Source organism: Bubalus kerabau, chromosome X (genome assembly GCF_029407905.1).
Source record: "Bubalus kerabau isolate K-KA32 ecotype Philippines breed swamp buffalo chromosome X, PCC_UOA_SB_1v2, whole genome shotgun sequence".
NCBI classification, from domain to species: Eukaryota; Metazoa; Chordata; class Mammalia; order Artiodactyla; family Bovidae; genus Bubalus; species Bubalus kerabau.
Genome location: NC_073647.1, coordinates 75,703,545 through 75,724,794, shown reverse-complemented (window position 1 = coordinate 75,724,794; position 21,250 = coordinate 75,703,545). Strand labels below are relative to the sequence as shown.

At 38.0% G+C, this 21,250-nt stretch overlaps 1 long non-coding RNA gene across 10 annotated transcripts in view; it reads right to left on the bottom strand.

Moving 5' to 3' along the window:
• The window catches only part of LOC129639899 (uncharacterized), a 243,309-nt gene extending 226,437 nt beyond the window's left edge, over positions 1-16,872 (bottom strand). For 3 of the 10 annotated variants that reach the window (XR_008708658.1, XR_008708660.1, XR_008708656.1), the window contains exons 1-2: positions 15,868-16,867; positions 15,471-15,628 (exon numbers count right to left, since the gene is read on the bottom strand). This is a non-coding gene — a long non-coding RNA (uncharacterized LOC129639899). Of the gene's footprint in view, positions 1-15,470; positions 15,782-15,867 lie in introns of all 10 variants that reach the window. The other 7 variants (XR_008708655.1, XR_008708657.1, XR_008708654.1 and 4 more) reach the window with 6 other exon arrangements.
• Between the last annotated feature and the right edge of the window lie 4,378 nt (positions 16,873-21,250).

The window sequence follows — 21,250 nt, the reverse complement described above, 5'->3', positions numbered from 1 at the left end:
AAACTAAAAGACCAGATGTTCCAAGAAAGCTTAAAGGAGCTTCTAAATCTGGTCTAGGTCTCAGTACATTTTCCTTGCTTTATTCTCCATTTTAAGTTTTCCTATGTCAATTATATCATTGATCAGAGGTATAGACCTCTCCTTTACTCCAATTTATTGTACAATTAAGAATGGTTTCAAAGAATCTCATTGCAAACTCTCCACACAGCTAAACAAAACACAACAGGCCACACATGGTGAACACATAGGAGAGAAACAAATTCTTTACCTGTCTTTTCCTAACAAAGAGAAAATAAGCTTTTGACAAATAAAATAATGTGTTTCTGACAAAATGCAGAATTGTGACACAGCCCTTTAAAGAAAATGCACCATCAAACTGCTCACATCACCTTAAGTAAACAACATTTATGCCCTGGATTTTCAAAAAGGGAGAAAAATCTTTCAATGATGGAAAGGCAACTAGAAACAAAGAGAAAAGATGGGAAGTGCAATCTGCACCCCACCAGTCTATTTAGCTCTCTCAAAGCCACTTTAATAATATATAAAAACTGAATGGATGAACTTTCTCCCACCAAGTTGCTTTTTTCCCTTGTGTTTCAGTGAATGGTATCATCATATGTCTAGTCCTATAAGAGGAAAATGTAGGAAGCAACCTTGACACCACAGACGACTCCTTCCTCCATATCTAACATATAGCAAAGCTTTTTTTTTATTTTACCTGCTATCTTTAAAATCTCTTTACTTTTCTCATTACCACTTCTACCACAAAAGCTTAAGTTATCTAATATACTATTATGGGGATTACAGCAATAACCATATACTTTCCCTGTATCCCTTCTCTGTGCCCCACTCCATCAATCTCTATACAGCAGTCAGAGCAATCTTTTGAAAATACAAATCTGATGTCACACATGAACATTTCCAACTAATAATCTTTTAATAACCTTATAATATTAGACTAAAATCCTAAACAATCCTCCGTGGCCTGTTTCTTATCTATGTCTACTCTTTCCTCTCAACCAGATTTCAGCCAGTTGTCTGTGTCCCATTTGGGTTGACTTTTATTTCCCACTAGGCTTCAGGGCATGCTCTTTTTACAGTTGTGAACATTCTTTACCTGCACCATCTTCATTCCATTTTTATACAGTTAACCTCTGTTCATCATTCATATTTTATCACAGATGTCTCTTTCTCAGGAAGTATTCTCTAAACCCCCAGGGTAAGTCAAGTCTTCCAATTTTACAGTCTCACTGATGACACTTTCTAACAACAATAGATTCATAGATAGCCCATTGTGGTGTATGACATATAAAATCATCATTAGCTTCTATGGCTAAGTACCATAACTGGCTTTAGTATTTTCAATTTGTTTTGTTTATAGCTTCCTTTACCATAATGATCTCACTTTTTAAACATTCTAAATAAAATCTATTGAGATGTATTACACCAAATGCACCATTTTAAGTCTACAGTTCAAAAACTTTCAACAAAATGATACCCATGTATCCACTAGCACAATTGAATATAAAACATCTCTTTCACTCTAAAAGTATCCCTGCACTCTTTCCAAACTCCAGTCAAAGATAACTAGATATCTAGCTTCCACCATTCTGGATTAGTTTTTCCTGCTTTATAATTTCTTGTAAGTAAAATTATAAAGTAAATAATGTCTTGTTTGAGGCTTTTTTTACTCAATGCTTTTTTATGTATACAAGTCATCGTGTGTATCAGCAGCTTGTTCCTTTTAGAGAGTTTGTTCCACTGATGAATATTTGGATAAAATTCAGTTTTGAGCTATTATGAATAGTTTCTATAAATGTATGTTTTAAAAAATGTGTAGAAATATATGTCTTTATTTCTATGGGTGAATAGCTGGGAGCATTATGGCCAGGTAACATGATAATTGCATGTATCTCTTTGTAAGAAATTGTAAGATCATGTTTCAAAGTGATACTACCATTTTAAACATCCATCACCAATGTAGAAAAGCTCCAGTTGATACACATGTTCCCTAACACTTGGCACTGTCTTTTAATCATTTTACTAAATGCATTCTGTTATCAAATTGTGACTTTTAACTTGCATTTTCCAGATTAATGAATTAGACCACATTTTCATGTACTTGCTGAGCATTTGTATGTCTTCTTTGGTGAAGTATTTGTTCAGATCCTGGGCCCATTTTTAATAATTTTTTCTTCTTACTGAATTGTAAGGGTTCTTCATAAATTCTAAACAAACGTTCTTTGTCAGATATGTGTTTTTCCAAAAGTCTTTGATTGCTCTTTTCATGTCCTTAATAATTATGCTTCAAAAGAGAAGTTATAAAATTTTATAAAGATCAATGTATTAATCATTGTCTATGGCTTATGCATTTAAGGTAATCACTGACATGTTAGAGTTTAAGTCTGTCATCTGTTTCTATGTTGGTTTTTTTTTTTTTTTTTTTTTTTCTTTCTCCCTTTCTTTTGCCTACCTGTGAGTTATCAGACATTTTTCATGGTTCCATTTCTTTGAATATATAGTGTTTGGGGTATATATTACTGTAAGTTCAGTTTGTAGCTCTGGGTAATCCATATACATATTTGACTTGCCAATCTACTGGAATCAACATTTACCACAAATAATCTAAACACACACACACACATATTACAACTCTGATAGAGGAAATATGAAGCCATGGACACTATAGCCACAGCTGCATTTCAGCACTCTGGAGTTTGCAAACAGATGCTGCTAGACTGCTGAAGCTGGTTATAACATATATTGAAAGTCAGCATAGCCTAAGGGATTAAAAGCCTGTCCTAGAGCCATGTGACTAAAGACTTACTATCTCTACAATTCTTTGCTTCCCTTTGCCAAGTTTCTTCATCTGCAAATTAGGGATCCTAATACTAGCTCCTAGGGTTAACAAGCATAGTATAAATGAGCTTTTTGGCCAACCCAATAACTGACATAATGTGATGACCACTGACCATTAACTAACATAGATGCTTTACCCAAGATATTGAGAATGAACTATAAAAATAGAAAACAATAAAATCTATTACTTTTCTTCCATTAAATTGCATTTTAAACTTCCATCTTTCCTATGAAATTTTTCCCCAAAAAGTTGTTATTCCTCTATGCTTTCTTAACAATCTGGAGTTATTAACTGGAATGACTTTTTAGCACCATTACTTTTAAAACTCCTCAGGTAAAATCATTATATCCCTCTCTGGACTTTCTAGTGTACATTCTAAGATGAAGCCCCATTTAAGCCTGTATAATATAAAATATTATATCATTAGCTCAATTTTCACATATATAACAGACTGGCTAAATTAGATGTATTCAAGTTGCTCTCTAGGCCTTGACCTTTTATGACCATTGTATGAATTAGAGTTCTGAGCAGAAAGCAACAGAAACTGACTCACTGATTTAATTCAAAAAAGATTTTCCAGAGAAAATGAGTAGTTCACAGGATCATTAAAAAAAGTAAAAAGATGTTGAAGCAACAAGCTTAGAATATAAACAAAAATGTGGCTGAAATCACAGGCCAAGTCTATTATACCATGGGACCTGTGTACTGAGGACACCCTTCTCGCTGTCACTGACCACCAAAACTTGCACTGGTGCAAGTACCACTCTTGGTACTGCCCCTGAAAACAAATTGTTGCTATTGTTACAATCACTATTTATTTTCTCATTCTTTATTCCTTCTTGTCACTAGTTTCTGACTGTAAATTCCAGGAATATGCATGAGGTTGGCTGAGCCTGTCAACCATCAAGATTCATAAGATGGACAACTCCTTAAACAGAGAGAGGAGACTGAAGGGTGAGGGGGAAAAAAATGGCCACTACAAACAGGAACTTGTGAATAAATATTAATATGAAAACTACAATCACAGATAACTAACCAAACTGATAACATGGATCACAGCCTTGTCTAATGCAATGAAACTATGAGCCATGCCAGGTAGGGCCACCCAAGATGGATAGATCATAGTGGAGAGTTGTGACAAAACGTGGTCCACTGGAGAAGGGAATGGCAAACCACTTAGGCATTCTTGCCTTGAAAACTCCATAAACCGAATGAAAAGGAAAAAAGATATAACACTGAAAGATGAACTTCCGCGCTTGGTAGGTGTCCAATATGCTACTGAAGAAGAGCAGAGAAATAGCTCCAGTAGGAATGAAGAGGCTGACCCCAAGTGGAAACACTACCCAGTTGTGGATGTGTCTGGTGATGAAAGCAAAGTCTGATTCAATGAAGAACAAAATTACATAGGAACCTGGAATGTTAGGTCCATGAATAAAGGTAAATTGGTCAAGCAGGAGATGGCAACAGTGAACATCAACATTTTAGGAATCAGTGAACTAAAATGGACTGGAATGGGAGAATTTAATTCAGATAACCACTATATTGACTACAGTGGCCAAGAATCCCTTAGAAGAAATGGACTAGCCCTTATAGTCAACAAGAGTCCAAAATGTAGTATTGAGTGCAATTGCAAAGATGACAGAATGATCTCTGTTCGTTTCCAAGGCAAACTATTCAATATCACAGCAATCCAAGTCTATGACCCAACCACTAATGCTGAAGAAGCTGAACTGAATGGTTCTTTGAAGACCTATGTAACTTTCTAGAGCTAACACACACACAAAAAAAGATGTCCTTTTCATCATAGGGGACTGGAATGCAAAAGTATGAAGTCATGAAATACCTGGTGGTAGTGGTTTAGTCGCTAAGTCGTGTCTGACTCTTGCGACCCCATGGACTGTAGCCTGCCAGGCTCCTCTGTCCATGGGATTCTCCAGGCAAGAATACTAGAGTGGGTTGCCATTTCCTTCTCCAAGGGATCTTCCCAATCCAGGAATCAAATCCAGGTCTCCTGCACTACAGGCACATTCATTACCAACTGAGCTATGAGGGAAGCCCAGAGACACCTGGAGTAACAGGCAAATCTGGCCCTGGCATACAAAATTAAGCAGGGCAAAGGCTAACAGAGTTTTGCCAAGAGAATGCACTGGTCATAGCAAACACCCTCTTCCAACAACACGAGACGACACTACACATGGACATCACCAGATGGACAATACCAAAATCAGTTTGGTTAGTCTTTGCAGACGAAGATGGAGAAGCTCTATACAGTCAGCAAAAACAAGACTGAGAGCTGACTGTGGATCAGATCATGATTCCTTATTGACAAATTCAGACTTAAACTGAAGAAAGTAGAAAAAACTGCTAGACCATTCAGGTATGACCTAAATCAAATCCCTTACAATCATACAGTGGAAGTGACAAATAGGTTCAAGGTATTAGATCTGACAGAGTGCCTGAAGAACTATGGATGGAGGTTCGTAACATTGTACAGGAGGCACTGATCAAGACATCCCCAAGAAAAAGAAATGCAAAAAGACAAAATGGTTGTCTGAGGCGGCATTACAAATAGCTGAGAAAAGAAGAGAAGTGAAAGGCAACAGGAGAAAAGTAAAGATACATCCATCTGAATGCAGAGTTCTAAAGAATAGCAATAAGAGATAAGAAAGCCTTCCTAAGTGTTTAATGTAAAGAAATAGAGGAAAACAATAGAGTGGGAAAGACTATCTTCACGAAAATTAGAGATACCAAGGGGACATTTCATGGAAAGATGGACACAGTAAAGGAGAGAAACAGTATGGGCCTAACAGAAGCTGAAGCTATTAAGAGGTGACAAGAATACACAGAAGAACTAGAAAAAGAGATCTGAATGACCCAGACAACCATGATGGTGTGATCACTCACCTAAAGCCAGACATCCTGGAGTGCAAAGTCAAGTGGACCTTAGAAGCATCACTACAAACAAAGCTAGTGCAGGTGATAGAATTCCAGCTGAGCTATTTCAAATCCTAAAAGATGCTGCTGTGAAAGTGCTGCACTCAATATGCCAGCAAACTTGGAAAACTCAGCAGTGGCCAGAGGACTGGAAAAGGTCAGTTTTCATTCCAATCCCAAAGAAAGGCAATGCCAAAGAGTGTTCAAACTACTGCACAGTTCAGTTCACTCACTCAACGTGTCTGACTTTTTGTGACCCCATGGACTGCATCACACCAGGCCTCCCTGTACCAACTCCAGGAGCTTGCTCAAACTCATATTCATCGAATCGGTGATGCCATCCAACCGTCTCATCCTCTGTCATCTCCTTCTCCTTCTGCTTTCAATCTTTCCCAGCATCAGGGTCTTTTCCAATGAGTCAGTTCCTCTGACTACTGCACAATTTCACTCATCTTACATGCTAGCAAAGTAATGCTCAAAATTCTCCAAGCTAGGCTTCAACAGTACATGAACTGAGAACTTCCAGATGTTCAGGCTGGATTTAGAAAAGGCAGAGGAATAAGAGATCAAATTGTAATATCCGTTGGATCAGAGAAAAAGCAAGAGAATTCCAGGAAAACATCTATTTCTACTTCACTATGTAGTTGACTGTGTGGATCACAACAAACTGTTCAGTTCAGTTCAGTTGAACCTTTGACTGTGTGGATCACAACAAACTGTTCAGTTCAGTTGCTCAGTCCTTTCTGACTCTCCATGACCCCATGGACTGCAACATGCCAGGCCTCCCTGTCCCTCACCAACTCCCAGAGTTTACTCAAACTCATGTCCATTGAGTCGGTGATGCCATCCAACCATCTCATCCTCTGTCGTCCCCTAAACATTCTTAAAGAAATGGGAATACCGGACCACCTTACCTGTCTCCTGAGAAATCTGTATGCAGGTCAAGAAGCAACAGTTAGAACTGGACATGGAATAAGGGACTGGTTCTGAGAGGGTAATAGGCAGGAAGGCCAGTGGTCTCCAAATGGAGGAAATAAGCTGCAAGTGTCAGACATTTTTTTCTCTCTCTTAAGGGGCAGGAAGAAACAAACGTGTTACATTTTTTCCCCTTCTCTATACAAATTTAAAAAGAGGTTTCTCTTAAAATTCTGTGTTGCCATTATGACACCTGGTTCCATCTGAACTTAACTTTTCTCAAACCTTGAGCTAACCAATGCATTTTTCTTATGGAAATGTTTGTCTTAAGCTATGCTAATGTATTATGTATTTACCCCAGACTCTGTCTTCAAGTTGGTTCTCCCTAAAGGCTCAGAACCTACATGACAAACCAGTATGTTATACTCATACATTGTTCTCTTAATCTATACTAATGAAACTATTTGTATGGGAATCTGCCTTTCTTCAAGATGCATGTCAATCATTTTATGGCCCGGGATGACTCACCTGATGCCAAGATTATCTCAAAATGCATCTTGTGGGTGAGGGGCCTGGTGCCATTCTCTGGGTTTTGAGACATTTCCTTTCTTTAATTAGCAGACTGCTAGTAGCTATATAACATCCAGCTAAAGACTAGCAGGGGGGTATTCTTTCTGCCCTCTTCGGGCGTCTATGTCAGAAGCTTTCTCTATCTCTTTTATACTTTAATAAACTTCATTACACAAAAGCTCTGAGCAATCAAGCCTTGTCTCTGGCCCCAGATTGAATTCCTCTCCAGAGGCCAAGAATCCCGGCATCTTTTGTAGTTCAGCAACAACCTTTCAGTTCCAAATTGGGAAAGGAGTACATCAAGGTTGTATACTGTCACCCTACTTATTTAACTTAGATGCAGAGTACATCATGCGAAATTCCGGGCTAGATGAAACACAAGCTGGAATCAAGACTGCCGGGAGAAATATCAATAACCTCAGATATGCAGATGGCACCACACTCATGGTAGAAATGGAAGAGGCAGTGAAGAGCCTCTTGATGAATGTGAAAGAGGAGAGTGAAAAAATTGTCTTAAAACTCAACATTTGGGAGAAATGGCATTGAAACATGTAAAATATCATGTATGAAATGAGTTGCCAGTCCAGGTTCGATGCACGATACTGGATGCTTGGGGCTGGTGCACTGGGACGACCCAGAGGGATGGAATGGGGAGGGAGGAGGGAGGAGGGTTCAGGATGGGGAACACATGTATACCTGTGGCGGATTCATTTTGATATTTGGCAAAACTAATACAGTTATGTAAAGTTTAAAAATAAAATTAAAAAAAAAAAAAAACTCAACATTCAAAAAATTAAGATCATGGCATCTGGTCCCATTGAAGGAGGAAACAGAACAGGCTCTATCTTGAAAGCAGGACTCCATCTTGGGCTGGACTGTGGACTTTGTGCTATATGCCCAGTATCTATGGAAATGACATACCAACTGGAAAACCAGGCCCCTGGAAGGAAGAGCCCCAGGGCTCTCCATGCCTAAAAGAATACCCTAATTATCTGTGTAACTGAATAGAATCATACATTCTATTGGACATAATTGGACATACCCCAATTATGCTTATTGGGGTATGACCACAAGCCTATTGATAATTGTCCACTATTAACTACCTACGCTTAAGGCATAGGAATCACGGGTTTAAGGCATATGAATCACAGGTTAACTTTGATTGTATATTTCTTTTCCTTTGTTCAGACTAGTTTCAGAGAATTTGGGGAGGTGGGTTTGGGCACGTACACTTAGGGTATATACGGTTTTCACAAAAACCGGCCAGGGTCCTTGGCTAAAAGGAGACTCTGCGTTGGGCCCGCCGGTGTAATAAACTGCACTCCACTATCTGCATTGTCCTTCTGAGTGAGTTTGTTTCCCAGAACGGGTGGCTACAACACCATCACTTCATGGCAAGTAGATGGAGAAACAATGGAAACAGTGACCGACTTTATTTTCTTGGTGATTCCAAAATCACCGCAGATAGTGACTGCAGCCATGAAATTAAAAGACGCTTGCTCCTTGGAAGGAAAGCTATGACAAATTTAGACAGCGTATTAAAAAGTAGAGACATTACTTTGAAGACAAAGGTTAGTATAGTCAAAGCTATGCTTTTTCCAGTAGTCGCATATAGATGTGCGAGTTGGAGTATAAAGAAAGCGGAGCACTTGAGAATTGATACTTTTGAACTGTGGTATTGGAGAAGACTCTTGAGAGTCCCTTGGATCACAAAGAGATCAAACCAGTCAGTCCTAAAGGATCCCTTCTCCAGGGGATCTTCCCAACCCAGAGATCGAACCCAAGTCTCCCACATTGCAGGTGGATTCTTTACCAGCTGAGCTACAAGAAAGTCCAAGAATACTGGAGTGGGTAGCCTATCCCTTCTCCAGTTGATCTTCCCGACCCAGGAATTGAACCAGGGTCTCCTGCATTGCAGGTGGCTTCTTTACCAACTGAACTATGAGGGAAACCTAATTCCTAAAGGAAATCAGTCCTGAATATTCATTGGAAGAACTGATGCTGAAAGTGAAGCTGCAATACATTGGCCACCTGATGCGAAGAGCCAACTCATTAAAAAGACCCTGATGCTGGGAAAGATTGAAGGCAGGAAAAGAGGGGATGACAGAGGACAAGATGATTGGATGGCATCACTGACTCAATGGACATGAGTTTTAGCAAGCTATGAGAGATGGAGAAGGACATAGAAACCTGTCGTGCTGCAGTCCATGGGGTTGCAAAGAGTCGGACACGACTAAGCTACTGAACAACAACATGTATATATTTTCATGTGTCATGTGTTCAACATTGATATAGTAAATATAATTGCCAACACATGAAAACAGTAAAGATTTAAAAAGGATTTCCCTGAATAAGTATAATGAGTGAAATAGATCTCTAGGTCTTCTCTCAATGGGTGTTACTCTCCTATGGGAAGTGTGTGTTCTTTCTCATCACTTCTGCTATCCACTTAAGAGAATCAGAACTACCAGTTGACAAGTTTATAAAATGGATATAGTTTCTTACCTGAAGTGACATACAACTACATTGTCAGGAATTTATTGTCATTGTTTTACTAGGCATTACATCAATTCCTTCCCTAGATTCCAGCCAGTACTTCGGTTATGGCCACAGAATCTAATGTACACAGTCTACCCACACCTCTCCTAGTAAACAAAATAATCAACCTTGTGCTTGAAAGTCTGTTGGAACAAGCTATTAAAATACCAGGAAAAACTGGAGTGTAAGCAGGAAGATAGAGGCAGAAATCAAAGTGTAATGATTTCACCAACATGGTGAAGGGTGAGGGTACCCAGTAATATGGTACAGAGGTGGGTGACTTGTGCTGGCATTAAGTCAATATATTTTAGTGTAACATTTTAATTCCTATAATGATATTCCCTTTTTAAAAAACTTATTTTCTTAGTGGTTGCTCTGAGGCTTACCTAATATAAATCTTATTAAAATCTGTTTCAGATTTATAGTAACTTAATTCCAGTGATACATAGGAATGTTAGACATATAATTCTTGCTCCCCTTTATGTGCTATTATTTTACATATTACAATCTATATTTATTACAAACCCAACAATACATTGCTATATATTATTTCTTTATATAGTTTTATACTTTTAAGAAGCAATATATTAATAGTTTGTTACATTAATAGTCTTATTCACCATTTCTTAAACAATTTTTGTATTGAATTAACATGTAGAAATCCAAAGATATTTTTTGTTCTATTTGTAGTTTCAGACTACTGATTAAAAATTTGTCCATTGCAGACAAAAAATGAGAAATGTCACATGTTACAAACTTGGTACTTTGTTGAATAAAATTGGTTTCTATTTTTTTGTTGTAAACATTCAAACAGTGCTAAAAATTTTCCATCTTAAATTTCTGATCACCTAGTTCTGTAATTTATATACACGTTTCTGAAGAACTGAAAAACAGGGGCAAAAGTTGATTGGCTTTTCTACGCCTACCCTTCCCTGCAATTATAGACTCTTGAAAACGCAAAACTAATACAGTGTTTGAGGTTTAAAAATAAAATAAAATTTAAAAAAAAATTAAAAATTAAAAAAAAATAAAAATGAAAATGCTTAAGACTGTATTCTTCTATTTTTTGTTCATATTTGACTAACATTCCTAATGAATTTATTGAGTTTTATTATGAGTAGTCCAATAATTAAAAGATAATTGTAGTCTCCACTGCTCATGATCTATGTCTTTCAATTAGAATTCCTTATCCAGAAATTTCCCCCTAATTCAAAAATGTCAGAATGTATGATGCAAAAAATGTGCTCTCTCCACAGTTCTCTTTCAATAGGCTGTTTTTATGCTTCACTTTCCTAGCTACAACACTTCAGAACAGACATGGGGGAAGTGGTGTGCAGAGTTCACATAGATCTTTGATTCCGTTTACTAAACTGTGTCCTCAAATTTATTTTCACAACATTATATTGAACAAAATATGGTAAATGTCTAAGAACACATAGTATATGATTTAACTTACATAAAGTTCAAGAAACTGTGAAACTTAATCATGACATTAAAGGTCAAAATAATGGTTATCCTTAGGTAGGGCAGGTGATGAAGGGGTCATGAAAGAGAATTCTGCAGTGCTGGTAATATCTTATTTCTTCTCCTGTATGACAGATATTTGGATATGTTCAGATTATGGCAAGTCACTTGCAATTCATGCCTTTATGACTCTGCCCAATAAAACATTCAGAAAAAATATTCTTAAAATTTGAAGTTGTGATATATAGCATTAGGCTCCACCTAGCAATTAGTAGAGAAGGCAATGGCAACTCACTCCAGTACTCTTGCCTGGAAAATCCCATGAATGGAGGAGCCTGGTGGGCTGCAGTCCATGAGGTCATAAAGAGTCAGACAGGACTGAGCGACTTCACTTTCACTTTTCACTTTCCTGCATTGGAGAAGGAAATGGCAACCCACTCTAGTGTCCTTGCCTGGAGAATCCCAGGGACGGGGGAGCCTGGTGGGCTACCGTCTATGGGGTCACACAGAGTCGGACACGACTGAAGTGACTTAGCAGCAGCAGCAGCAGCAATTAGTAAAGAGGAAAATTTCTTCTAAGAGAAGAAAAGAGCATGATGTGATAGAAATATATTTAAAAGTCAATCTAGTATCTGTTTCTTTCATCAAATTAAAGCAGACCTGACTATAAAATAATTAATTTAAAGCACAGTGACAAGAATACAGAAAAGAAACTTGATCCTTTCAGGCATATGTTTAGGTCTTTAATCCATTTGAATTTTTATATATAGTGTGAGATAAAGGTCCCGTTTTATTCTTTTGCACATGAATATCTGTTTCCCCAATAACTATCCTTTCACCATTGTGTAGTCCTTGTTGAAGGCTGGTTAACCGTATATGTGAGAGTTTATTTCTGGGCTCTCTATTCTGTTCCAGTGGTGTAAACATCTGTCTATTCAATATCAGACCTTTGTGATTATCTCAGCTCTATAATATACTTTGAAATAAGCAAGTGTGAAGCTTCCAGCTTTGTATTATTTCTCAAATTGCTTTGCCTATTCAGGATTCTTTGGGAAAAAAATGACAACTTCTGATGACTGTCAGCATTTCTTGGCCTGTGGCCACATCATTCCTATCTCTGTCTCGGTGGTCACATTGTGTTTTCCTCTTTTCTATCAGTCAAATTTCCCTTCACTTCCTTTTTATAAGGACATTGATTATTGCATTTAAGTTCTTCCCAAATAATCCAGAATAATTTTCCCATATAAATGGGGAAAAGTTAATCATATTTGCAAAATGTTTGCCATATACTACAACATTCACAGATTCTAATGTTTGTGTGAACATCTTTGGGGACCATTACTCAGTCAACCATTATAATAGATTTTTCAATAAGTCTGTTAATATGTCCATAGACATTATAAAAGAAAAGGCAACACAATTTATTGTGCTTTGAGATTAGTGTTTTTAAAATTGTTTTATGATTCCTATTATATTTTCATATAAGTAAAACCAACTTAACTTTTTGGAAAAAAACAGACTGTAAAAGGTCTGTTCATTTCTTGAGCTTACACTGTATATTGATATGATGTTCTAAAGATGAATTAGAAATGCATGGTTTACATTCCTTTATTTATATTTGATTACAATGTATAGTTTGCTGAACTGAAAATATTGGAAAGTTAATCAAGTTGAATTTTGCATAGCTCAAAAAAAACACTGAACTGACACTGCAATGTGTTACCATGAAAATGATTTTTTGCTTAAACTTCAAATCTATATGCTATTCAGAAGAATCAGAAGAATTCAGAAGAATCTTAAAATATGCTATTTTAAGAATCAGTTAATTCTTAAAATTAACTGATTCTTAAAAACAAGAATTATCCAAAGCAAATGTAATAGTTATCATAACTATTAATAGATGTCACTCAACTGCAAAAATGCAATTTATATAAAACAATGATTCAGTTTGTTTGAACTCATCTGCATTGAAAAATTGTAATTAAAATCTTTTTCAACCAGTAATTTTTTCTGTCGGTGCAGGTAGAAATCCCCGTTTCTCATTTGAATAGTCCTTTATATTTTTCAAATTGCTTCAATATACAGTAATCTCATTTGGACTTTAAAACATTCCCATAAAATATGCAAATAAAATATTATTACTATCATTATGTTTGAGGTTTTAATTGACTTTTTTTAAACTATTGAGCTATTTATAACAGAATGTGTATGTAACCCAAATTCAGTGCTTATTATTTTTTAACCTTAATGAAATCTCTATGAACTCTGACTTAGACTGGCAAGCTTCAGGAAACAAATTTACAAAATTTTCTATATGCTATTTAAATAATAAACCCCGAAACACTTGTACTTTAAAGTGTCTACACTTGGATATCTCTCTCTCACACACAAACACAAAAGATGCCATTTGCAAAAGAAATCCATACAGAGATCGTTGAAGCCATGAGGGTAAATGATTTCTCTAAGGAAGACTGGAAAGAGATCAAAAATCAGAAAAGAAACTTAGAAAATGCCCACCTTGTTTAACTTTGTTGACTTAATTTTCTCAAACCCAGATGAAATAGCTGACAGTTATTAGAGCTTCTCCAGCTAATCTGAGATACTAACAAATAATTTCATTTTTTGGCATTTAAATCTGCCATTCATTTTATACTTCCTTTTACATTGAGCTCTGTTCAGTCTTCGGCTGTTAGGTTTTACAGAATTTTTAAGATGTTCTAAGATTCTTCTCCTCTGGCTATTGAATTAAACACAACTCAAAACACCTGCTATGAAGGGACTTACAGATAGAATTAAGGTCTTAATTACAATTAACCTTAAATAGCAAGATTAGGCTAGATTGTCTAAGTGGGTCCAGTGGAACCACAGGGGCGCTTAGAAAAGCTGCTGCTGCTGCTGCTAAGTCGCTTCAGTCGTGTCCGAATCTGTGCGACCCCATAGATGGCAGCCCACCAGGCTCCTCCATCCATGGAATTTTCCAGGCAAGAGTACTGGAGTGGGGTGCCATTGCCTTCTCCGGCTTAGAAAAGGAAACTACAATAACCGGTAGATGCTTTAGAAGACAGGAGATAGAAGAGTCAAAGATATCTCAACGCGGAGAGGGCTTCTCTCCGCTGTTGTTAGTGCTGAAGGGGATAAAAACCAGGGGATGTCAAAGGCCTCAAGAAGCTGAGAACTGCCAGCTAACAACTAGCAAGGCAATGAGGCTCTTGGTCCCACAGCTGAATGAAAATGAACTCACTTTTTAACCAGGATGAACCTCGAGGATTCTCTCCCAGAGCCACCAGGAAGGAATACAGCACCACCAACCCTTAGGCAGCCTTTGGAGCCCCTTAGCAGAGAAAGCATCTCAGCCATATACAGAGTGTGAGATAATAAATTTGTTTTAAGCCCTAAAGTTTGTGATACTGTTATAGCAGGCAGGTAGCTAGGTAGGAGCAGAGAAAGGGGGGCTGGGGCCAGATGGCAGGAAATCATGCATCTTGTAAACAGCGGGGATCCATAGGCAGACAAAGGAAAGCAGGAACTTGCAGACTGACAGGAAACCACACATCTTGGATGATAAAGGTCCGGGTAGCAAACAGAGAAAGGTGGGGAAAGGCAGGAATCTCCTGCCTCAGATTGTAACCTGTTGCTCATTATGCTCTCATAAAAATAGTCTTACAGATAAGAAGTACCCATCAAGCACTGATGCCATGACAGTTCTGATCTAAGCTACATAACGTCAAAAATCCCTCTTCTGGGGAAATAGGAGTTGGGATTTAAAAAAAAAAAAAAATTCACTCCTCCTTTCCCAGTATGCCCCTCAGAACGCAGCTCTTCACCTGTCTGCCCACTCTCCCTCTGAGAGTGGATCCTTGCTTAACTAAACTTTACTTTCTTAACCTTTTTCGCGACGAAGAAAAAACCTTAATTCACCGGCAGCAATAATATGGCAGGAATAGAAAATTAACCGAGCTGGGAATTCTGGAGTAAGGAAGAGAGACATGGTTGGCACCCTCTATACTTTCCCATATTCTTACCTTCTCATCCGCTAGCTCTGACCCCTCCAGAATTAGAAAAGTTCTTACTTGTTTCATGCAGTTATAATCTAGCATTGGTATTAATCAGAGTCCTCCTGAGAAACAGAACCAGTAGGATACATACAGATATATGTAAAACAGAAGATTTATTATAGGAATGGACTCACGTAGTTATGAATACTGAGAAGTTCCCTGGTCTGCCGTCTTGCAAGCTGGAAAAATCAGGAAAACTGGTGGCGTAGTTAAGTCGGAATCCATAGCCCTGAGAACTGGGGCACTGATTTCACAATTTGGGTCCAAAAGCCCAAGAACCAGGAGTGCTGATCTAGTAGGCCAGGACGAAACGAACGTCTCAGTTCAGAGAAAGCAAATGCCCCCTGCCTCCATCTTTTTGTTCTCCTCAGGCCTTCAATCAATTGGATCACGCCCATCTTAGTTGGTGGGGGCTTCCCAGGTGGCCCAATGGTAAAGAATCTGCCTGCCAATGCAAGAGACTCTGGTTCGATCTCTGGGTGGGAAAGATCCCCTGGAGAAGGAAATGGCAACCCACTCCAGTATTCTTACCTGGAGAATCCCACAGACCCGGGAGCCTGATGGGCTATGGTCCATGGGGCCGCAGAGTCAGACACAACTGAGCACACACGCAAGCATTCTCATTGGTGAGCCTGATTTTCTTTACTTGGTCTACTGCAAACACCTGAGACTTTTTAACAATCCTAAGTAGCATCCAAACCAATTAGAAACCCTGCTATTAGCATCTTTAAAGCACCACCCAGGTAATCTAATATGCTGCCAAATTTGAGAACTACTGGCCTAGTATGGCTTCACCTTGTTTTTAAAATCAAATTCGAATTCTTCTAGGCCCTCATCAAACACTTTTCCCATAAAGACTGTCCTTCAAATTCTTACAAGAATATACTATCTAACATGTTACTATTTATACTTTTCTTTGAGACATATTCTACTACTTACCAATTAATACAAATTTATTATCACACAGTTTCCATAGGTCTCTAATAATTGTCACCTGGTCCAAACCACTCTCACCCACTGCCTAGTATGTTACAATTGCTTCCAAAGTAATTCAACTTTTTTGATTCTCCATCCCTCACCCAATCCAATCCATACTATAACTAGCAAACTGAATTATTGTTTAAATTTCATTATGCTGCTCCTTTGCTTTAAAAAAAAAAAATCTATTTTACAATGGTCAAAGGCATGACATGACCCATTTTTTCTCTCCTTGTCCACCATTCTGTAGCCACACTGGCCTTCTTTTAGGCAAAGTTCTCTACTCAAGACCCCACATGGCAAAAATCAAGGTTTCAGTTGGGGCTGCATTCTTATATGAAGCTCTGGGTTCTCTTCCAAACTCATTCAGGTGCTTGCCATAATTCAATTCCTGTGCATGTAGAACTAAGTTCCTGTTTTCTGATTGGCATAAACCGGGGGTCACTCTCAGCAACTGGAAGTTGCTCTAAGGTCCTTTCCATATGGATCCTTCCATCTTGAAGCAAGCAGCAGTGCCATCAACTTACATGTGCTTTAAATCTCTGATTTCTGCTACCATGCAGAGAAAACTCATTGATTTAAAGAGATTCGTGTAATTAGGTTAGGCCCACCTGAATAGTAGCCCTATTTACAGTCGACTATATTGACTAGATGTAAAATATATAAACTTATTTACACCTTCAAAATCTCTTTTGCTATGTAACATAATCATGGGAGTAACACGGGGGCAGGGGGGATAGCTGATGGGGGCCATCTTAGAACTCTTCCTACCACTCTTGGTTTTATATATATTTATATATTTGATTATAAATATGTAAATACACAAACAAATATGGCAATGGCACCCCACTCCAGTGTTCTTGCCTGGAGAATCCCAGGGATGGGGGAGCCTGGTGGGCTGCCATCTATGGGGTCGCAGAGAGTCGGACACGACTGAAGTGACTTAGCAGCAGCAGCATATATTTGTTTGGGGGTTGAAAGCTGTTTAGGACCAAAGTCAAATCATAGGTTTCTTTTTCTTTTCCCTACTCTTTCTTCCACAATCCACAACTCAGTAAATTTCTAGAAAAATACAAGTTGTTCAATAAATACTTGTTGACTGAACTAATGGCAAATTATGGTCAACCTGCTAACTTGCAAAATTTACACATATGGTTCACACTTGAAATAACCATTACCCCAAATCATACATTGTGACAGATATTGTGGCATGCATGCTAATTCACTTCAGTGATGTCAGACTCTCTGCAACCCTATGGACCATAGCTGGCCAGGCTACGGAATACTCCAGGCAAGAATATTGGGAGTGGGTTGCCATGTCCTCCCCCAGGGGATCTTCCCAACCCAGGGACCAAACCGTGTCTTTTATGTCTCCTGCATTGGCAGGTAGGTTCTGTACCACTAGCGCCACCTGGGAAGCCTGTCTAAAAGTTGTAATTCAAATAATTCTGTTGCAAAGTATGGTGAGTGAGGTGAAAATGGTGATATGTCTCCATTAATGGTCTTATTTAGTCAACATGTTCTCTGAGGAAAGCTATTTTTCAACTATTGTCTTGTAAAAATAAATGACAAGAAAAATCCTAGGCTACCATGCATTCTGTCAAAGTACCTGTGATAAATCAATATATTTATAAGGTTATCAGCTATCCATTGCCCCCATACAAACAACACATGACTTTTATAATACTTGCTTTGAACATTTAAAACACGTGTGCTTTCATGATCATGGAGCATAAATTTATTTTATGCTTTAAACTTCTCCACTGGCAACATAAGCTTGCAATTTTTAAATCCAGGAACATCAAACTTTTAAAAGGGTCAACATTTGGGAAGGTGAATGTTTCAGAATATGGATAGCTTTGTTGCTTTACTCTCTGTGGGGCAGTTTGTTCCACTTGCTTAGAATCTCCATACATTTGAGAATTTTTATGCCACAATATTGCACATAATGCTATCAAGAGGTAACATCAACACCTATTTATTCACAGTTGGATTTTTTAAATTTTAAATAGTAGTTTCTTATAAGCAGTCTGATTTTCCACAACTTGAAAATGAAATCAACCAACTGGAGGCATTTTCCCACGGTTGGTTTAATGTGACAAATTGAAATCATGACTCCTGCCTATACCCATGACATTGCTTTGCCATTGAGGGTATCTTCAAATGTAAAGCTATATAAGTGTATGCACTTTTTATTTAAACATTTGACTTTAAAAAAGAACTGTTATTTGTGCAATGTATATTATTTAACCTAAGTGCTTTCAGAACACATATATACAAGGGAAATAATTCTCTGCCAATTAGTATAAACCATACGTATTTATATCATGTATTAGAAAATGACTTTGTTCAGTCATGGTAGTTTAAATAGAATTAATATTAACTAGATTTGGCTATACTCACTTGCAATTCCCACCGTCTAAATACTCTGGAGATGGGTTTTTAAGGGATTGAGATAAAACTCAAAGCCAGATTTTCCTCTTAGTGATTTTTTAAAAATTCATATTATTATTCTCTTATAATTTGGCTTCATACTTTATCACCCTTCCTCACTTGCCCCTACTCTGAGTATTAGTTTTCTCCTTCCCTTCACTTCATTTGAATTTAGAGCTCAACTTTTTTCTTAATTCTGCCTGCTCCCTCTCTGCAACCAAAACAACACTTACTTCTTATTTTAAAGGTGAGAATGTCAAATCTTTTCATCCCAAAAGAGAATAAGGTTGCAGTAAAACATTGCATTTTCAATTAAAGTCACAGAAGTATTTATTTCATAAGTGTGATTGTTTATACTGTCTGCCTAAATTATTTTGTCTTACTAGAATTTTTCTGCATTAAATATTGCACCAATAAGCAGACCAGTGGTACTTGTTTGGAAAGCATTTTGTTCTATGGAGAATTGTAACAATAGGCTCAAGCCAATTGTAACACAAGAGCATCTAAGTCCGTTGTAAGTATTTATCTCATTTATTTCCAACAATCCCACTAAGTAATTACTATGTCCATTTTATAGAGTGGAAAACTGAGAATAGGGGAGGGAGTTTGCAATTAGTGAGGGTCACATTGCCAGTAACAACAAAACTAAAATTTGAACCTAGGCAACCCACCATCAGAGCTAGTACCACTGCCATGCATACCACCTCCTGATTTTGTTAAGAGGTCAAATGCTTATGAACATGTTGCTGTTTCCCTAAAGTGAGGCACTGAAACCTTTCGGTTTACATAAATGTATACCTTGCTTTGTAGCTTTTTTCCTGCGTACATGTTTCAAATACTAAAAGACAGAAACCTTGTATAACTTAGTGATAGTTAGAATTAAATAAATAATAATTCAACAATTACCAGCTAAAATTTAACAATTTGGAATTTTACTAAATGCAGTAATGACCACTTTATACACTTTTGTTGCAAGGAAGGGAAATGTCCTGTGGTAGTAATTTCCTCAAGTTTATTTTTTTTTAATTTTATTTTATTTTTAAACTTTACAATATTGTATTGGTTTTGGCAAATATTGAAATGAATCCGCCACAGGTATACATGTGTTCCCCATCCTGAACCCTCCTCCCTCCTCCCTCCCCATACCATCCCTCTGGGTAGCCCCAGTGCACCAGCCCCAAACATCCAGTATCGTGCATCGAACCTGGACTGGCAACTCGTTTCATACATGATATTATACATGTTTCAATGTCATTCTCCCAAATCATCCCACCCTCTCCCTCTCCCACAGAGTCCATAAGACTGTTCTATACATCAGTGTCTCTTTTGCTGTCTCGTACACAGGGTTATTGTTACCATCTTTCTAAATTCCATATATATGCGTTAGTATACTGTATTGGTGTTTTTCTTTCTGGCTTACTTCACTCTCGAGTTTAGAATTGATTTCAGAAACAGCTTTTTTAGAAGTTGCACCAAGCAGAGGTATTGCTCTGTGAAAATTTAATTCCTCTCCCAGTGTGAGCATCTTAGTAGTGTGGATGTAGGCTTTAAAGGTGTTGCTATTTTTAATATATTTTTTTTTAAATTACATATGTATATATCCTATGCATTCATCACTGCATTGCCTAACATGTTATATATTCAGGGTCCTGCAGGGAATAATTTCATCAGGCATCATCATAACGTTTGAGATTTCTGTAACAATTCTCTACCTTAACCTCATTGCTTGGAGAAGGCAATGGCACCCCACTCCAGTACTCTTGCCTGGAGAGTCCCATGGACAGAGGAGCCTGGTAGGCTGTGGTCCATGGGGTCGCGAAGAGTCGGACACGACGGAGTGACTTCACTTTCACTTTTCACTTTCATACATTGGAGAAGGAAATGACAACCCACTCCAGTGTTCTTGCCTGGAGAATCCCAGGAACGAGGGAGCCTGGTGGGCTGCCATCTATGGGGTTGCACAGAGTCGGACACAACTGAAGTGACTTTGCAGCAGCAACCTCATTGCTAATCATAATTATAGCTGTGCCCCTGTCACAGGCAGCTGTGAGAAAATCAGAATGTTGAAAGCTAATCAGTTCACAGATGGTCTAAACTTGCTTGCCAGATTCAGATAAAATTTATGGATTATACCAATCAAAAGTGATCTAACCAGTTTATTATAAAGTCAAAACAAAAATAAAAGACCTAAGTGAATGATGCTAAAGCTGAAACTCCAGTACTTTGGCCACCTCATGCGAAGAGTTAACTCAATGGAAGACTCTGATGCTGGGAGGGATTGGGGGCAGGAGGAAAAGGGGACGACAAAGGATGAGATGGCTGGATGGCATCACCGACTCGATGGACGTGAGTTTGAGTGAACTCTGGGAGTTGGTGATGGACAGGAAGGCCTGGCATGGTGCGATTCATGGGGTCGCAGAGAGTTGGACACGACTGAGCGACTGGACTGAACTGAACTGAACTGAACTGAATGAAAATCAATCAAAGATCTGAAATGAAAAGC